Source organism: Helianthus annuus, chromosome 10 (assembly GCF_002127325.2).
Source record: "Helianthus annuus cultivar XRQ/B chromosome 10, HanXRQr2.0-SUNRISE, whole genome shotgun sequence".
NCBI lineage: Eukaryota > Viridiplantae > Streptophyta > Magnoliopsida > Asterales > Asteraceae > Helianthus > Helianthus annuus.
In genome coordinates, this window is record NC_035442.2 from 63,478,298 (window position 1) to 63,496,196 (window position 17,899).

General features: G+C 38.1%; 1 long non-coding RNA gene across 5 annotated transcripts; it reads right to left on the reverse strand.

Annotated features, from left to right (window-relative positions):
- Nucleotides 1–7,028: 7,028 nt before the first annotated feature.
- On the reverse strand, nt 7,029–10,059 carry LOC110885495. 5 transcript variants are annotated; one of them, XR_004870377.1, is made up of 7 exons: nt 9,573–10,059; nt 9,411–9,483; nt 9,090–9,262; nt 8,700–8,784; nt 8,329–8,404; nt 8,111–8,235; nt 7,029–7,599 (listed from the first exon to the last, which is right to left on the reverse strand). It is a non-coding gene; the product is annotated as an uncharacterized LOC110885495 (long non-coding RNA). The 5 variants fall into 5 exon arrangements; XR_002562265.2 differs by having other exon boundaries at nt 8,111–8,243; nt 9,090–9,307; XR_004870378.1 differs by having other exon boundaries at nt 8,329–8,391; nt 9,573–10,058.
- Between the last annotated feature and the right edge of the window lie 7,840 nt (nt 10,060–17,899).

Consider the following 17,899-nt stretch of genomic DNA (forward strand, 5'->3'; position numbering starts at 1 on the left):
GGTGATGGTTTCCGGTGGTTCAGTAGGGACCGAGGTCGAGTTCAATGGTTTTCGGCGTTGAACGGTGGCGGAGTAGGGTGGTTTGCCGATGAGCAAACGGCGGTGAACCACCATGGTTCCGATGGTGCCGTGCAACAGAATATGGTGGTTACATTCCGATTATGTGTCAATCTTTCTTTTCCGATCAGGTCCGTTACTGTCAATATTATTACAATTTTTCATTACAAGGTAGGAGATGGTGATTAATCAAGATGATCTGTGATTATTTCCGGATTGTTTGTAAGTCTCCGATTGTTATTGAATGTTGGCTGTTGAGCATGGTGGTTTATCGTGAACTGGATGGTGGGAGATAAAGGTTATCAGCTGGTTAGAGAATCGGAATATGTTTTCCGGTGATACATGTCTCGGCAGAATAGTGATGACGGCTGGTAACATGGCATGGCGGCTGGGAGTCTATGGGACACTAGGGTTTGGAGGTGCATGGGTGTTTGGGCCTAATGATGGGTCCATGATTGATTGCATCATTATTTATTTGGTTCTTGCAAATATTTAACAGATTTGTGCGTAGGTTTCTACACATTGGCCCACTTGGTATGTGATGGGAATTGATTTAGGGAATTACAGCGTGGGTTTTGATTATTATTTTTGGAAGTGTCGCACAAATCCCAGGTGACATTCGTATTTCGAATGTTTGTTTTTCAATGAATTTTTGGATTTCTTTATTGGGCTCCCTAGAGTTTCTATGTGATTTACATGAGTGTTTAGTGGGGCCGGTCTGCAAGGCATTCATTCGGTTTGGATTTATTTGGGTGACTATCTAGTTTGGTGGTCATGATTTATAGAGTAGTTTGGTGGGGGCCGATATTCTAGATTTTGGTAGCAAAAAGATGGGCTGGTTCACTGCTATGCCACTAAAGGAGAAGACCCAAGATTGGAGACAATCTAAACCGTAATAAAGAGAGCATACAACTAGGGGGAGATTGTTAGGTCCAGAGTTTTACGCTTTATCTTTATTACGTTTTATTATGTTTATTTTATTTAGATTAGCACTTGGGCTTGGGCTAGGCGATGTGGGCCAATAGAGTAGAGGCTCCTATATATAGTCTTGTCTAGGTTATTGTTGTTAGAGCTTTCCTATTCTTGTAATCATGTAGCCCTAATAGAGAGCCTTGTACCAGATAATCCTAGAGATTGTGTGCGAGGTTCTCAGAGATCGTACCAGACAGTCTTCAAGACTGTGTGCGATCTAAGAAGCGGCACTGAGTTCTTTAATAAAATATTTCTTTCTGTTCTTGTCGGTTTGATCTTACTTTCCGCATTCGATCGAACCGTTGAGTGATATCTTGGGGTTTTTCGGGACTTAAAATTTTCACCAGTTAAACTAGACTAGAGATCTAAATCTTCAAAAGCCCTCTAGACCTCTATCTCCTCATATGCTAGTCTTATCATCCTCGATTCCACCAATCACATGGCACTTAGGATGTGTGCCCGAAAAATATTTGGGACTCAACTGGTGAGTTCATGAACATAAATGATTTTATTCAAAACATATATTTTTCGACTATAACATCAATCAGATATAATCAGGGCAAACAAATAAGTGTTACAAGTTGGTATCAGAGCACATAGTAATTAGAGAATTCACAACAAAAGCTTTTGAACTTTTATTAAGCATTAAATGGTAACTACTTCTCTTAATAGCAAAACCAACTTCATTAAAATTTATAGATGAAAACGTGCTTTCATCATTTTAATTTCTAACGCTTAGAATGTTACTAACATTCTATAATGGATGTTAAATTAAAAGGTTTTGTAATATATCATTATGTGAAGTGATCAACCTATTCAAAGTAGATAGTGTCTGCATAATTAGTTTAGTGCTCCAATTTACCATGCTTGTGGAGAACCTCCCATGGTTCCATGACTTTAGGTTACCCATATGTGCTCGAATTAGTGATTAAGTGTAAGTGTAGGTTGATGAAGCATCTATTTGAAGTACAACAATTGAGGGTTCAAAGAAAGGTATTAACTTAGGGTTCATGAAAGCGCTATATAGATGGTAATGGTTGAAATCGGAAGCATGGTGAACTAGGAAGGATAAGGCAGGTGGTAGCGATAACTAAATTTGGAGTTGAGGTGTATTTAAGGATATAGTGGTTGTAAATGTGGAACAATGAAGCAACTGGTGTGCGTATGAAGCAAGATTGGAAGCTTGGGAGACTTGACATTAAGTTTACCATGTTGTGTAGGATGAACAGTTCTAACCTGCATTATTAATTGTATTCCTATATAATTCGTAACTAGAACTTCTCGGTTATTAAATGTGCAATATTTCAAAGTTTTCTTTTTCGATAAGTTTTTATTGGTTAAGAATACTAATGAAGCGGTTGTTTAAAATAGGGTTCTATCACTTTGTGTAAATAAAGTGTGATGGGTGTTAGTATGCTGTGAGGATAATAACTAGAACAGTGCAAGTATGAAAAATAAGCCATAACACCTAGCCACTATTATTTCTTATTTATTAGAACTACTCGGTTCTAGAATATGATCCATCATGAGAATACTAATTTCCTTATTTCTTGATGCAAGCCATAATAAATGATGAACTTTAAATCATGATTTGATAAAATCTATTTATGGGAAATACAATGATAACTACCTCTCCGGCAAGACTGGGTACGGTGTGATAGACTCTCCAGCTTGTCCGGGTAAGATGGGGGTACCTCTCCAGTGAGACCGGGTAAGATGGGGTATATATTATGTTAATGAAGTTCCCTAAATAGTACCATGACTTGATGTCTGACCTGTTTTTGGAAATATGAATCTGTTAAATACATTGACCTTATGAATGATGTCTATATTACAGTATGTGAAATATATGATTATATAGATATGTATATCTATGAGGAAATCCAAAGACCATAATAATTGACAATTAGGGATAAATCACGAACAGGTGTGTCAAAATATCTAAAAACTTACGCTAGTAAGAGTAATTACGCTAAGACACAAAATATCTAAAAACTTACGCTAATAAGAGTAATTTTTACCTTCATTGAGAACTCTTACTCAAAATATAGAGAATAGTTCTTGTCAAAATTCAAAGCAAGGACCAGAATATACTTAGGAACTAGGATCAGTAACAAACAAAAGATATTCCTCCACATTTCAGTAAATCTCGAGGACGAGATTTAAAACAAGGTGGGGAGGATGTAACATTCTCAAAATTTTTATTTATAAAATAAAAAAAAACTTACGTTATTAACGGATAAATTATGGGTAAGTTGACTGTTGGAAATATGAAGTACCTAGACGGGCCTAGGAACGGTTTAATAATTTAACTATAAAAATACATTATATTTGAACCTACTCCGTTTTTAATAAAACTTAGGCCAAAATGTAGACAAAAATATTCTCGTTCTAATAGCATATTTATTATTTTATAAAACGTCATATTTTAGAAGTTACAAGCGCCAAATAAGTGAAACAGTTAAATTAATTATAATATATATTAAATAAAAATTAAACTTAAACAAATATGAAATTTAGAATGGTGGCTATGTCACACCCCCAAAATACCACATGGGGAAACCCCCGCAAGGCGTGTGACGTACCAGGATCCAAGCCACCAATCACATTGAACTCCTAAATGTATTTAAATAAAACTTTCATTCATTAACATAAAGGGTTACAAACGTTACATATCATTCATTGTGTACAGCGGAAGTAAAACTCATTTGTTAAGTGTTTAGGAAACCATGTGTACATAAATCATTTAGCTTGTGTTGAGATTCCATGTATCACGACCCATGAAAACTCCATCATCCCAGACAGCAAGTCCCAATGATATAACCCTACAACCTGCAAGCATGCAGACAAGTATGTCAGACGACGCTGGTGAGTTCAAAGTTTTGTTAACGAGTTTGGTTACCGGTTATATGTATAAAACAGTTTAACAATTTGATTTGATGTTGTTATTAACTCCATTACCGAAATGGCTACAAGATGTATTTGCCCAACACCAATGTCTCTATCAAAACATTGGTCATGCTTTAAGGAAACTAATTCACGCCCGTCCTCCCCGGTACGGTGTGAGGGTGCCAAACCTAATAGCGCTATAAACTAATAACCTTGTTGCCTCCCCTGCAACTGTCGGTAGATGTAAGGGGTCTTATGTGATAGAAACTGAGTATAATAACAAACATCCCAATAAACAAGCGTTCCTCCCCGGAACATTACCCGATATCCCTCCCCGGGATGCATGCTTGGAAAAAGAGCAGTGAACTCACCTTAGGTTTGCTCTGTTTGTTTAGTTACTTGTTTATCAGTTGATCAAACACGTCCTAACATGGTTTACCAATAACAATTAGTTTGTATGCACGTAGGTCACATAGTCCACATTCACAACACAAGTATGGTACAAGTAGCGCACATAACGTTATACCAAATGTAACAAGAATTCACGCATCACACTAGTCATAGCACCCTATTAATTACTTCTCCAACTAACACCAATTCATTGAGTTTATGAATATAATTCGTTATATACATGTGATCATATATCATTATTATCATCAACTAAAACACAGTTACTCATACCCTCCTTTATTAACTCTAACTAGCCCTAATAAATGCTTGGACAGATGTCACTATACCGTGTTTTATAGCTTTCATACTTTCACTATTTGATAAGATGTGAGAACAATATTAAGGCTACTACTATGAACACAGATTTCCAACTTCAACAACAATATATCACTTCATCAATTAATTCTCATAATATTAATTCATTTGACTATTCTGACAACATTGATAGTATGCACATGGTTTCATTTAATCAATACTACAGCACACACATGGGCCGCCATTCATTATCTACATATATAACATAGACCATTCTGAATGACCTGATGATCATCTCAACCATCATCCCTTTTAGATTCTAATGGATGATAACAATTCCATGAATACATAATCAACATCACTTAAATCACACAGCCCAGTCATGCACGAAGCCCATTTATGTGAATTAGCAACAAGTAAAGTCCTTCCCAATTAGCCAGCCCAACTGTTAAACCCGACCCCAACATCACCCGTGTAACACCCCGACCCGAATAGGGCTGACGTGTCACTATTACAGATATCAAAAACCAAACACAATTCGTTTAAAGAGGAAACGTAGGATCCAAAAGACAACCAAAAGTTTCGAAAACAAACCAAGAATCCTAAGTATTAATTAGTTCAAAATACTTAAATAAATAAAAGTCTTTATTCTTGAACTGCATTTACTCTCAACATCACTAGTGCCCAACATTTCCCGGATTACCTGTCAACAAAAAGAAAAACACAACAAAGAAAACTACGGCTAAGCCAAAGGTTGCCCAGTAACGGAAAAATCAAATAGTACAAGTAAAGAAGGGACATAAAGAAAGAAATATGAAATTTCTAAATGCAAAACCAAAACTGATACTTGAAAAAAAATACTGAACATAATCTGAGGCAGAACATAATCAGACATACAAAGCATACCAGACAATATTATAAACATATCAGATCAGAAACAGATATCAGACTACGTGACTACAAATAACAACAAACCAAGTCACGTGAGACGGAAGCACCCACGAGCCTAAACAGACGGGTACATAGCTAGCTAGTCCATGCACCTATGAGATGGTGAGTGTGGCGTTCACCCATTATTCCAATCTCCAGACAACAAACTCAGACTCAGAGCTAAGATCGATCTATACGCCTCTAGGGGCCAGGTGCTACACAAGCACAAACTAGAGACGTCGTGAACTTTTATTACGCACTTTCACGATAAGTGCCATGCCGTTGACGCCCAAACGGCAAGCCAGACATGCTCGGGTGACAGAGTACAGAAACTTAGGCCATGTATTAATATATAGGCAACTTAAACTGATTCTCATGGGAACATGCAACAATGATTACAATTGCTAAAGTCTATTGCATGCCACTACGAACTTGTCAAATAATAAATATGAACTTAATCAACTAACTGAAACAGACAAAATCCGCACTGCAAAATGACGGATATGATAAAAAAAATATATACTCTGATGAGAAGACCAAAGAATCCGTACCTTATGTCTAGCAAAGCGACACAAAAAGAAATAAATCAAGTCGTCCTCAGCAAACACGAAAACCTACAATTTATTATAGTGGTATCAATTTTATGAACTTTAATACATTATCTAATTCGTGAACTTAAAATACTAGTTTATACGACTGTCTTCATAATTGTCTAAATTTTCTTTAAGATCGTATGTCATGTAATAATGTTAGCGAACTCATTTACAAAACGTAATATGATAATAGGTAAGCTAATTTATTTATTTGTTTATTCTTTTTATTTATTGGCTTTTACCAAATTAAATAAATCACTTGCCTAACCAGGAATTTCACCACAAAAGTATACCACTTCTAATTAACCAAAATATATATATATATAAGTTTAGTTACAAATATATATATATATATATATATATATATATATATATATATATATATATATATACTAGAGGTTTACCCGCGCGATGCGGCGGGAAACATATCACTTAGGTTGGTGAGTTTAAGGCTATGTATGGGGCGGTTCGGTTTTGAGATTTATCGGGTACGATTATTGTTGTTGTATCATTAAAGCAACTTGTAATTTATAAGGGTAAGACTATGGGTTCATCAGCTCAGTTTTTTATTTATTCGGATTATTCGATTCGGTTTATTTGATTATGATTTTGGTCATTATCAATAACGAAACCGAACTAAGTAAAAAAAACTTGTCGTTTACGCTTCAGTTTTAGTCAATTTACCACACGAATCCAACAATTACAATATCTAAAGAATAAGAACAAGGCATTCAGCTCTGGGTTGCTAAGGCTCTAGCCGCTACCTAACCAGGCATTTTAATAAAACAGTTAAACCAATACCAAGCATCTGGTCTCAACATGACCTAAAAGGACCAAAATTAAACAGAAACAAAAAAAACAATTTTGATGAACAAAAGCATGTGCTTTTATGGCCAAACAACAAATCTGAATTCTCCCATAAACAACAATCATACAAGACTTTAAAATCTTCAAAGGGGTTGATTGACTGTATGCATGCATTCATGACTCAAACCTCTACCCACAAATCTACACTTCCATATTTTTCTGTTTTACATCACTGTATACCAACACACAAATAATACACCTTAAAACACACACTAAATCCACGCGACCTCTTGCGTACTGCTAATCCTAGTTCGAGCCTCGGCCAATGAAACCGCCATCGCTAGCATCATCTGCTCTTCAAAGCTCTCAGGAACAATATTTCCACCATTTTCAACCTCATCAAGTTGACAATACTGCCCTCTGCTTACATCATCATTATCATCTACCGTTCGTAAACTACCATTGACGTTTCGACCGACCGTAAACTACCATTGTGAGGTACAGGAACCCAAGATCTTGGTCAATCATTGACGTTTCGGCCGAAAGTAACACTTCCTTCAGCACTAAAAATACAGTCTTGGCGTTAAACGTTAGGTTCTTCATCTCAGAAAAGGCTTCATCCCTTGGCACGTAAACGTCACTACTTCTGCAATTGCATTATTTCTATTTAGTAAAATATGATTTAAATAAAGAATTATATAATTTTATGTAAAAGATTTGTTATTCTTATCACATGAGAACCACCATGAGTCACAACAGAAATTAAGCCACATACAACTTTTGTACAAGCGAACCAACAAATAGTTTGAAATTTTTTTTTTGTGAAGTTTTCAAATTGAGTTAAACTCTTTACCAATACCAGCATTGCAATCAACTTGAAAACGTTAATTTAATCAAAGTTATGCCAGATCATATGTTCCTCCATCCATCTATCCATGTGCTATTTACTATAGATTGAATACCTAATTGACTACATATCTTAAAATTAAAAAAAAAAATCCTACATTTAAGTTCCAACTAACCTGAATGATTGACCAGAAGGTTTTCAGCAATTCAAAATAAAGTTGAATAAGCATACACATTGTGAAGAATATAAAACATATATGTAATAGAGATTAACAAATCAAAACAATACAAGCGAAGAATGAAGAACATACCTGTATAAATAAGAAATAGAGAAAGAAAAACAGATATAAAATCCACAACAGTACCGACGCAGTTCTTCCAGTTGGGTCTGGTCTTCACCAGACTTCCCATTTGCCTTCATTGTCACTACTGTCTACTACAAACCTTAGCACCAATGTTTGATTATAAAGAATGTATATAACTTTTTATGAATATCATTTGAAAAAAAAAAGTTAAATTGAAAAGTTACCTGCTTAATTCATTTCAATGTGTTCCCATAAAGCGCAGATCAAACAGAATCGTCCGTTGCTACCTGCAAACCCAAACTATAATACAAAAATAACAAAACTACCTTTCAAAAAAGATAAAAATAACAAAAAAACTATGAAAGCAGCTTAAAGATTGATAAATATAAAAAAACCCCTAGGTAATAGCATATCATCTTAACCTCTTAACCATGAAAACAAACACCATTACACACAATCTAAACATATTCCAAACACTATTCCTACAAAATCATAGCATATCATCTTAACCTCTTAACCATGAACAATGCCATTCCACAAAAAACTAACATAAACATGATATAATTGTCATTAACCCCATGAAATAAAAATATACCGTAACAGGCCTTTCAGGAAGTTGCGTCTGAAACGCTGATTAAATTTCGCAAATGTTGATCTTCTGTGCCTGTTTCCTCCACCAACTACAAGAACAGGAAACAGCTTCATTAGCTCACACATAATCGTGAATAGTTAGTTATTTAAAAAAATTATAATACACTTAAAAAACAACCTAAGACCACAAGTTCGATATCTAAAACCCTAGAGTTCTTATATCTCTCAATCCAATAACACAAAACAACAAATTATTGAAATTAACCTCTTGATAACAGACTCTAAACACCATACAACTGAAAATTGCACACAAAATAACATGATATACCCTAATATTAACATTTTTTTCGAGGAATGAAATTCAATCAATATAGGTGGATTTAAAGATGCTTACACGCCAGGACACCATGAGAGGACCGTGTTCTTGTAACAAGCAATCTCAAAACGATTTCCATGTTTCTTTAGCCAAACGACTATACAACGCTTGTGAGTCTTTTCTCACTCGCCAAGCACTGGTCTTTGGTAATATGGTTCTTGTCGGCATCCATAGTAGTTCTTCCTTTTTGTCTACACCAGCACATTGCACTGAGTTCAGCTTGTTAGGCATAATAGCTAAAAGAACAGAAGGATGAAACCTTAATATTTTGATGTAAGATGATGAAACCTAATATTCAGTGAAATAAGAACAAATTAGTACTAAATAGAACATTAGTACCTTATACGCCACAAGATTAATGTTTATCTCGTTCATCAGTGCATGGAACATGATATCTACTTCTTCAATTTAACTACCAAAAACAAAACACAAAATTCATATTTCGGTGTGAGTAAATCGCAACAGATCTTGAGGAAAAGCAGAATCACATAATAAATTAACTAAATGAGTATTGAAATCGTATAATTTGCACTGAAATTAAGGCTCCTGAGGCACAACAACGCTAAGTTGGTCTCCAGTACTCATCTCCGCCTGATGCAACAGCTAGGGCTTTGTCGGCTCCCTTTCTCCTCTATCATGTCTCCTCTTAGCTTATGGTGAATCGCGAAGTGAGGGCAGATCTGGACTGAATCTTTGAGAGAGAACGAAAAGGAGCGGCTGGGGGTTTAAAACTTAGATCTACCAGAAAACCACCATCTACAGCCGGATGCTCGTCTGCCACCAATCTGCTCGAGAATCCCACTGCCGGAACCCTAATCAGCGGATTTTAACACTGCACACCACACCGTCACAGGTTGGGGTCATGGATTTGAATTCGAATGAAAGTAAAACCCTAGATCTGGTGAAATCCTTACAGATATGTTCATGAGTCGCCAGAGAGAGAGAAAGAGAGAGAAAAAGGGTTGATGAAGTTTTGTGAGAGTAAATCAAATGAAAGTAAAACCCTTGATCCGTGTGAGCTGAATATCAACCGTTCAGATCACAATCCGTGTGAAAAGGTGAAAGAAATGGATGGCTGAAGATGAATCAGTTGAAGGGTAAATTATGTTGTGTTTCTTGGTGCTTCAAGTGTTGTACATTGTGCATTGAGGGTGTTTTCAACACATTGTTCAATTACCATTCTGTCCTTCCTATATCCTTATTAAAGTAGTATAGATATATCAGTTTAGTTACAAAAGATTTGTACTACGTATATAAAATTTGTTTATAAATCATCATATTTAACTAGTAAGATTTTAATACCAGCAATGTAAGGTTTTTACTTATTAAACTTGTTGAACACATGTCGTCTACTTAAAACTTATTATATTTGAAAACATAGGTTAGTTTAATAACCCATATACCCATGTATACCATATGTATCAATGTTGTTTATTAAAATCCCACCTACTGGTTGTTGGTCCATCCTAACAATTAACAAACAAAGCCAAACATATTTCAACCCACACGCATGCAGACATATATATCATATTATCACTTTTACAAAGAGAAACCCACTCATGCACACACATAACACCCAATATTAGACACACACACTTATATATTATATATGTAAATAACACACACAGACAACACGTAAATACACACATGCAGAATTTAATTTTTTTTTCACCTTCATATCCATATCCATATCGCAAGAGAGGTAAGAAAACTCGGGATCGTTGACGCATATACGAACAAAATAATTCCAAACGGTTCAAGGACAAAAAAAATTTAACTGATTGGTACCTCAATAACGAGTGAACCGAACGGATTAGGACAGCAACCGAGGCCGGTTTAAGATGAAGACGTGGTGGTGATGCACGGCGGCGAGCGACTGCGAAACCGAAATTAAGAACACGAGGCAATACATATGGAGAGTAAACTTGTAAATCAGGTTCGTCTCGTACCTGGCTTGTGATTATTCAGACGGACTCGAACGGAATGCTAAAGGTACGGCGGTGATTTACGGCGGCGATCCGATTAGGAAGGTGTGGCAGTGACTGTAGTTGGTATCGGAATGCATTAATGCTTGTGAAATATGGTTAAGAGAATGAACAAAAGGCGATTAACTGGTACCTGTGGTTGCAACGGAACGGGTCAAGGAACTCGGATGGCGAATCTGACGGCGGCGGAGAGAAGCTCTGGCGAACGAGAGCGGTTTCGATGGAGTACTCTGGCGATGTCGTTAAAGTCGATGCACTTGAAGATTTATAGAATGGTTCAACGGAGATGATGGACTTGCTTTTGGAAGACTTTCGCAAGTCTTGAAGTGGCAAGAAAAAGGGCCAGATTAATATGTGATTGGAAGGGATATGTAATCCCGCGTGCGTCGCTAAAGTCTTAGAGAAAGGAAAGACAATATCAAAATCGATGATTTGGAAGGGAACAGAAGGTTACAGCTGTACAATTAAATTGCCCCTTAATTCCTTTCCATGCTGCCAATACGATTTCATTTCGTTTAGGTTGATATAAGATATTCATGTTCTATTATTTTATTATTATAATGATATGGTTCATAATTTAAAGTAAATAAAAAAAATCTTTTAAAAGAATTAATGATTTCGTAACATGTTATACGAAAGTAAGGATTTATTTTCTCCACTAGATTGATGAAATTCACATTATTTTCAATACATATTATTATTGTTATAATATCTTAATCAATTGGGGTTTAAAGGTTGACCAACTTTCTTGACATTAAATATTCGACAGACTAGAATGTCGCACTAATCATGACATTTATTTCGTTAGGGTTAGAAAAGTTTCGTATATTACAATTCTACCACCCTAAAAAAAATTTCGTCCTCGAAATTGCTGGGTACGAATAACACACGGAATGCGAACATAGTAGCTCTAAACATCTTATAATCATATAAAACACACTAACAAACAAGTTTCTGAGATGGCATATAACTGGATACTGAAATAGATCAAACTTCGAATGCGAACAAGACAAAGTTAACTAACACAAAATAGAACGAGATAAATCCAAGTAACCGGAACTACGAAGAGCTAAGACGTGAATAGATTCGGATATTGGGAGCGGACGGTGTCTTCCATTTCCCAAGTAGCTTCACGTTCAGAATGGTTCTTCCACAGAACTTTAACAAAAGGAATAGTCTTCTTGCGCATAATACGCTCTTGTCTGTCAAGAATAGCTTCGGGTTCCTCTTCGAATGACAAATCCTCCCGAATTTGATGAAGTGGATAGTTCACAACATGTAACGGATGATAGTTGTATCCCCTAAGAAGAGATATGTGAAAAACATTATGCACGTGCGATAACTTGGGCGGTAGTGCCAAACGATAAGAAACTTCTCCAATCTTGTCAAGAATTTCAAACGGACCGATGAATCTAGGACTAAGCTTCCCTTTCATTCCAAAACGGCGAACTCCCCTGCAAGGCGAAACTCGCAAGAATACCCGATCACCAACATTAAACTCCAATACACGACGATGTCGGTCTGCGTAGCTCTTTTGTCGACTCTGAGCTTCCTTTAACTTTTCCCGAGCGATAGCAACTTTCTCACTAGTGATCTGTACTAATTCGGGACCTTCAATAATTTTCTCGCCAACTTCCTCCCAACAGATAGGAGCTCTACACTTCCGACCGTAAAGAAGCTCAAATGGTGCCATACCAATGCCAGCTTGCCAACTATTATTGTAGGCAAACTCAACCAGGTAGAGATACTCATCCCAGTTTCCAGTCCACTCTAAGGCACATGCCCGAAGCATATCCTCGAGAGTCTGAATGGTACGCTCCGACTGACCGTCGGTCTGAGGATGAAATGCGGTGCTGAATCTCAACCTGGAGCCCCATGCGGCCTGCAAACCTTTCCAGAAACGAGAAGTGTAACGCGGGTCACGGTCAGAAACAATAGAGACTGGAGTACCATGAAGTCTGATAATCTCCTGTCAGATAATCTACTGACTGAGAAACCCTGCTGAATAGGAAGAAAATGAGCAGACTTTGACAAACGGTCAACTACAACCCAGATAGCATCATTCTTTCTAAACGTCTTCGGCAAACCAGTTACAAAATCCATGGAAATGTCATCCCACTTCCACACCGGAATGTCTAGTGGTTGAAGCAAGCCACCCGCTCTTTGATGTTCGGTCTTAACTTGCTGGCAAGTGAGACATCTACTAACATACCTAGCAACATCCTCTTTCATAGCGCTCCACCAAAAGTGCTGACGAAGATCCCGATACATCTTTGTAGATCCAGGGTGAATAGAGAATGGTGAACTATGTGCCTCAGCTAACAATGACTCTCGTAGAGTGGAATCATTAGGCACACATAACCGTTTTCCACACCAGACTACTCCATTCTCATCAATTCTGAATTCTGACTGCTTCCCAACTTCCAAATTCTGAATAATAGCCCAAAGTTCTCCATCGTCTTGTTGGGCACTCTTGATCCGCGAGATTAAGTCAGGCTCTATCTGAAATTTGGCTAGATAACCATTGGTGTCACCAAGATGAATACCAATACCCAACTTATCAAGATCTGTGAGAATCTGCGGCTGCAATTGAAGAGAAGAAATAGACCCAGAACTCTTTCGGCTAAGAGCATCGGCCACAACGTTGGCTCTACCCGGGTGATACTGAATGTTGGCATCATAATCCTTTAGCAACTCTAGCCAACGTCTCTGCCTCATGTTCAACTCCTTCTGCGTAAAGATGTACTTCAAGCTCTTGTGGTCAGTGAAAATATCACAAGTCTCTCCGTACAAATAATGTCGCCAAATCTTTAGAGCAAAGATAACGGCGGCAAGCTCAAGATCATGAGTCAGATAATTAACCTCATACGGTTTTAACTGACGTGAGGCATAAGCAATGACCTTGTTATGCTGCATCAAAACACATCCAAGACCCTTCTTCGAGGCATCACTATAAATTTGATATCCACCTGTACCTGATGGGAGTGTGAGAATCGGGGCAGACACCAACCTTTTCTTCAATTCATGAAAACTTTTCTCACGGCCCTCGTTCCAAGAGTACTTAACCCCTTTTCTCATAAGTTGTGTGAGAGGCAAAGCGATAGTCGAAAATCCTTCAACGAATCTGCGATAATAACCGGCAAGGCCCAGAAAACTGCGAACCTCAGTGACTGAGGTAGGTGTAGGCCATTTAGTGATTGCCTCCACCTTAGCAGGATCCATAGAGATACCACTAGCAGAAACAATATGACCAAGAAAAGCTACTTGGTCTAACCAGAATTCGCACTTCGAGAATTTTGCATAGAGTTTCTTTTGTCGCAAAATCTCAAGTACAATACGAAGATGGTCCTCATGCTCTCCCTTGCTCCTGGAATAAATCAGAATATCGTCAATAAAGACTATGACGAATTTATCAAGAAACTCATGAAAGACTCGATTCATTAGGTCCATGAAGACAGCAGGAGCATTGGTTAACCCGAACGGCATAACCAAAAACTCATAGTGGCCATATCGAGTACGAAAAGCTGACTTAGGAACATCAGAATCCTTGATCTTCAATTGATGGTAACCAGACCTCAGGTCAATCTTAGAAAAACATTTGGCACCCTGAAGCTGGTCAAACAAATCATCAATGCAAGGGAGTGGATAACGATTTTGAATGGTGATTTTATTTAACTCTCGATAATCAATACAGAGTCTCATAGAACCATCCTTCTTTTTCACGAACAAGACTGGTGCGCCCCAAGGCGAGACACTAGGTCTGATAAAACCAAGTTCCAATAATTCTTGTAGCTGCTCTTTGAGCTCCTTGAGCTCAAGAGGTGACATGCGATAAGGTGCCTTAGAAATCGGCTCAGCACCAGGAATAGGATCAATAGTAAACTCCACTTCACGATCTGGTGGGAGTCCAGGCAGCTCCTTAGGAAAAACATCAGGAAACTCACAGACAATCGGATAATCAGAGATATTTGGCTCTTCAGAAGACGTAACTTTTACAGAAGCAAGAAACCCGGCATAACCATGCGATAAAAACTTTTGAGCCTTAAGTGCAGAGATAATCTTCATGGACTTACGAGGTTGAGTCCCCTGATAAATAAGTTCAGGACATTGAGGATTTCCAAACAGAACACGACGAGTCTGACATTGAATCGCAACGCTATGCTGCGATAGCCAGTCCATACCGAGAATAACATCAAAATCACTTATGTGAATTGGATACAAGTCTGCTGCACGAATGGTAGACTCAATTCGGATTGGGCAATTTCTATAAACATAGGAGATAACAGAAGCATCTCTCAAAGGTGTAGATATAACTAGAGGATACTCTAAGGCAGTAGGCGTAGACTTCAAATATTTAGCAAATAAAAGAGAAACCACAGAATGTGTAGCGCCAGTATCAAAAAGAACATACAATTCACGTTCACCAATATGCACATAACCGGAAACAGTACCTGGGGCATTAGCTGCATCATTAGCTGTAAGTGCAAAGACTCGTCCACCAGCAGGCCTGGCATTTCCCCCAGCATTAGCTCCAGGTTTAAGCTGAGGGCACTCTTTAATCTGGTGTCCTGCACCTCTGCATCTGAAACAGAGGCCTTCGGCTCGACGACATGGACCCTTGTGTGGTTTCCCACAAGTGGCACAAGGAGGGTCACGATTCAGAGGTGGGTTCTGTTGGGGATTCTGCTGATTCATAGGTTGGGCTCTAATGGGGGCCTGATTATTCTGTGTAGGCCTATGGTTCTGGTTTCGATTTCCCCCATTTCTTGACTGGTTGCTGTAAAACCTGTCAGAACGGTGCCTACGGTCTCGTGGTGCTAAAGACTGATCGTTTCCAGCATGAGTAGAAGACTGCCCCTGAATATTTTCTCGTGGTCGCTTGCGATTTTCATCAAACACCTTCTGACGATGCTTCTTATCATTATCCAAGTTCTTAACCGCATTAACTATCTCAGTAATGTCGTTAAAACGAAGATTTAGGATGAACTTCCTATCCCGGTCACATATAGCCCACTTGAAAGTGTTGGTTTGCTGCTCTGGTGTTCCTGCAGCCGGGCCCAGAAAATTAACCAAATGACAGAAACGGTTCTTGAATTCCATGATGGGCTCATCGTTGCCCTGCATGATAGAGGCATACTCCCTTAGATACTCACTGCGATCAGCATCAGTGAAATACTGCTGATAGAACAGTGCACGAAACTCATCCCAAGCGAGTGCGGCTGCATAATTATCTCCTCCACGAGCATTCTTCAAAGTCTTCCACCACCTATGAGCATCGTCCTCCAATTTGTAACTAGCAAGCCTGACTTTGAATTCGTCATTCACACCCAACACTTCAAAATTCTTCTCCATATGAGCAATCCAGTTTTCCGCCTCAACTGGAGTAGCAGCAGTACTAAACGATTTTGGCTTTAACTTTTGGAAACGATCAAGCCAATCATGAATGGCAATAGGAGGGTTGGCAATTCCGCCATAAGGGCCGTTGTTGTTGTTACCCCCTGGTGGTCCGTTGTTGTTATTGCCCCCTTGTGGTCCATTGTTGTTATTTTGCTGAAGCTGTTGCAACAAGTTAGGAACCAAACCCGCGATAGCCGTATTGACAGCGTTAGCAATGAGGGTCTCAATGGGGATGTCGTTATTCTCGTTACGACGGTTGTTCACACTTCTTCTTGGAGGCATCTGAAAATAAGGTTCACGTGTGAGAAGCAAAAATTTCAAATCACGTGGATAATAAAAGAGAGAAATCCTAACCCGACGTCTACCCATTAACTCACATGTTTAATTATTAATGTTAAAGTTTTCTACAGGAAGGAGCCTGGGCTCTGATACCATAACTGTAACACCCTAACCCGAATAGGGCTGACGTGTCACTATTACAGATATAAAAAACCAAACACAATTCGTTTAAAGAGGAAACGTAGGATCCAAAAGACAACCAAAAGTTTCGAAAACAAACCAAGAATCCTAAGTATTAATTAATTCAAAATACTTAAATAAATAAAAGTCTTTATTCTTGAACTGCATTTACTCTCAACATCACTAGTTCCCAACATTTCCCGGATTACCTGTCAACAAAAAGAAAAACACAACAAAGAAAACTACGGCTGAGCCAAAGGTTGCCCAGTAACGGAAAAATCAAATAGTACAAGTAAAGAAGGGACATAAAGAAAGAAATATGAAATTTCTGAACGCAAAACCAAAACTGATACTTGAAAAAAAATACTGAACATAATCTGAGGCAGAACATAATCAGACATACAAAGCATACCAGACAATATTATAAACATATCAGATCAGAAACAGATATCAGACTACGTGACTACAAATAACAACAAAACAAGTCACGTGAGACGGAAGCACCCACCAGCCTAAACAGACGGGTACATAGCTAGCTAGTCCATGCACCTATGAGATGGTGAGTGTGGCGTTCACCCATTATTCCAATCTCCAGACAACAAACTCAGACTCAGAGCTAAGATCGATCTATACGCCTCTAGGGGCCAGGTGCTACACAAGCACAAACTAGAGACGCCGTGAACTTTTATTACGCACTTTCACGATAAGTGCCATGCCGTTGACGCCCAAACGGCAAGCCAGACATGCTCGGGTGACAGAGTACAGAAACTTAGGCCATGTATTAATATATAGGCAACTTAAACTGATTCTCATGGGAACATGCAACAATGATTACAATTGCTAAAGTCTATTGCATGCCACTACGAACTTGTCAAATAATAAATATGAACTTAAACAACTAACTGAAACAGACAAAATCCGCACTGCAAAATTACGGATATGATAAAAAAAATATATACTCTGATGAGAAGACCAAAGAATCCATAC